The sequence below is a fragment of the Polistes canadensis genome, unplaced genomic scaffold (genome assembly GCF_001313835.1).
Source record: "Polistes canadensis isolate GaletaPanama2010 unplaced genomic scaffold, ASM131383v1 scaffold_204, whole genome shotgun sequence".
In the NCBI taxonomy this organism is placed as follows: domain Eukaryota; kingdom Metazoa; phylum Arthropoda; class Insecta; order Hymenoptera; family Vespidae; genus Polistes; species Polistes canadensis.
Genome location: NW_014569751.1, coordinates 43,918 through 47,192, shown reverse-complemented (window position 1 = coordinate 47,192; position 3,275 = coordinate 43,918).

The window sequence follows — 3,275 nt, the reverse complement described above, 5'->3', positions numbered from 1 at the left end:
AAAAAAAAAGAAAAATAGAAAACAAGTAAATTAAATAAACTGATAATATACCGAACGAAAAATCTTCTTCTAGAATAAGACAGCAATAGTTTGTTAGATTGTAATGGATAAAAAAGAAAAGAAAAAATAAATAAAGAAAGAAAAAAAAAACAAAGGTAGAGGGAGTGGAGAACGTTGAACGCGGATGTCGTAGTCAATTGTCGGGCACCTAGCAACACCAGATTTCTTCTCAACTAGCTTTTGAGAAGTAACCACCGCACCAACCCTCCTCGTGGAGGTAAAATGAGAAACTCGTAACACTTGGTCGCGATATTTCACACTATCCGGCGAAGACGAACCGAAGACTGACGGGCAACACCTCTCAGTTTCTCATGAAACGACCTTTCCTTCTCTATCTTCACTTGATAGAGAACAGACAGAAGGTGGGGTGGTCTGTCGGGTTCCTAAAAGAAGAAACGTTACGTATACCATACATATCCATCCATCCGTCCTCCTATTTTCTTGCTTGACCAACTCCGTTAAGGTGTTCCTTTAGGGTGCTAATTAAAAGACAGGAATTACAAAGAGTCTAACCCTACCCTCTACCCCTTCCTACCCCTCCCCCAACACCAACACACCAGCCACCACCATCACCCATCACCAATACACCAGCCACCACCATCACCCATCACCACCAACACTTTTATTTTCCTTATTTCATCAGGATAATGTTATGCCAAGCAAAAACATGGCAGCCGCTGCCACGCGTTCCTTCTGCATTGGCTATTATCATTTAGAAAGCATTCGGTGAAACTCGAAAGATACGATATTACTGGTTACCACCACCACCTAGACCGTTCAAGGACGTTACTCGTTACCGCCTCTAATCCCATCCGTAAGCCAATTGTCGTTCGAACACGCTACCATTTGTCCGCCATCATGGATTATTGGCTTATTCATCGTATTTAAGTTAACGGGGGAGTTACCACAAGTCCGTCCTGTTATTATTATTATTATTATCATCATCATCATCATCAGCAGTAGTTTTGACCGATCTCCTTCTCACAAGTTTATTCACGAAAGAGAAGACAAGAGAAGAACGTTTGTTATACTTTAATACGGCACCATACGACGTGTTGTAATACGACGAAACCCCCATTTTGTTTTTGGTTTTTTTATTGTTTCGTGTTTTAACTTAAATCGTTTTATAATATTCGGATTTCGCGTAATTTGTATATTCGCATTTTATTCGATTTTTAAAGAGATTTATTGTATTTTGTAATTATTATTATTATCTTTTTGTTTATGGTTTATATAACTTTTCGCATGTGAACACTTATCCTTTTCCTTTTTTTTTTTGTTTATAGAGTATGTTGAGTTTTTATTTTTGTTTCTTTTTTTTTTTGTTATAACAATTCAATTATTTTTGTACGTAATCGTAAAATATATATTTCTTGTTTTTTTTTTTTTTTTAAAAACGAATGAGATATGTTAAGTGCAACGTTTTCATATGTATTTGTTCGTTGTTGTTCATATAAAAGTGTTAAAACATTATTTTATACGTTCATTGGTTTCGCGTTAGTGATCATTCGATCATTGTGGGTTCTTCCATTCTTTCGAAAGATACATATTAACCATTGTTAGCTTGTCCTGAGTTTTTGATTGCGAGAAGTCAACAAGGTAAGCTACCACCAAAGAGATGGAATTTTTCGGAGTCTTACTTTTTCATCTTAAATTAGTAAAATCAACAGAAATTGTACGACTCGTATAAGAAATCACTCTTTTCTTTCCTTTCTTTCTTTTTTTTTTTGACTGGCCAGGTACATTTGACCAGGACCGTTTTTTGTTTGTTGTATTGGTGTATATATATATATATATATATGTAAAGGTATTCGTGATTTATTTGCATTTGATGTGTGTGAAACTCTCGTACAAATTTAAGTCGTTGGTATAAATCTATAACAAAATTTTCTAAATTTTTGATCGGTTTGAGAATTTTTAATATTCGAATGAATTTAATTAAGATTTTGATTATAAATTTATATTCAATTAATTAGATATTTTCTATACACATACTTCCAAACAAATTGATTTTATTTGCATTGCAAGAAACCTTGACTAAACCATAATTGATACACACATTTTATTTCGTTCAGAATATTTTTCTTTGTCATCTGTCAAAAGTTTGTCTGATGTGTACGAATTAAAACAAAAAAGAAACTATTGCAATAGTATTAACATATTTATAAAAATGATATATCTTCAATTAATTTATTTTCACTTAAACATTTCAATTATAATCGTTCAAAATCATCTGGCAAATATTTCACACGAACATTTGAAAAAACAAACAAACAAACGTATAACACGTAATTGATATTTCGTTTAGACAGAAAAATTTCGGAACAGATCTAACAAATAAAATAATACAAATAAAATCTCTACAAATGTACAACATGCACGACTAAGGGGGTTTTATACTAATTTAACATAAATCCATACTAATGTTTACTTCTTTCTTTTTTTTTCTAAATATTTCGAAAGAACAACCACACACTCGCAATATTTCTGGCTGTTCCAATCCAGTGGCATAGGTAATAAAACTTTTTAGAGTTTCCTTGTAATGCGTTAGATGAATCATGGTGGTTTATAGCAGGTTGTCTCTCACATGTATACAATATATAATACAGCTACCTGCCTACAGTTAGGTAGCATACATTTTTTTTTCTTCCTTTCTTCCTTTCTTTTTTTTTTTTTAGATTAGAAAGAACCATTCGTTTAATTTTTATCACGTTTGTTAGTTTACCCCATACGGTTTGAAACTTTCTTAATATTGGTCCCCTTTCATAAAAAAAAAAAATATCTTTTTTTATCGATAGAGTTTCCCATAACATCTATATATCGGACCTTTTATTTTTGTATACATTGTTTACAAATCGTATATCTCACACGGTTTGTTTTATTTTCTAAAAATCAAATATAAATTTTTATATACCGAAAAACTAAGATATTTTCCGTATTTAATGTGGTGGTTTGAGCCTCGTGTTATCTGAATAGGTTTTCGTTTTTTTTTTCCCTTTTTTTTTTTTTTTCAATATGTTACGTTTTTTAAAAAGATTAAGACCCTTCGACGGGGGGAAGGTTTTATTATTTAAGTAATTATTTATTTTAGATCTTTATTCTGATAAGAAAAAAAATAAGAATAAGGTTGAACTAATACTAAAAACTTATATGCCGACGGGTTTGGTTAAATTTCGATATTATTTGTATAAAACTAAATTGAAACACAGTAGAAA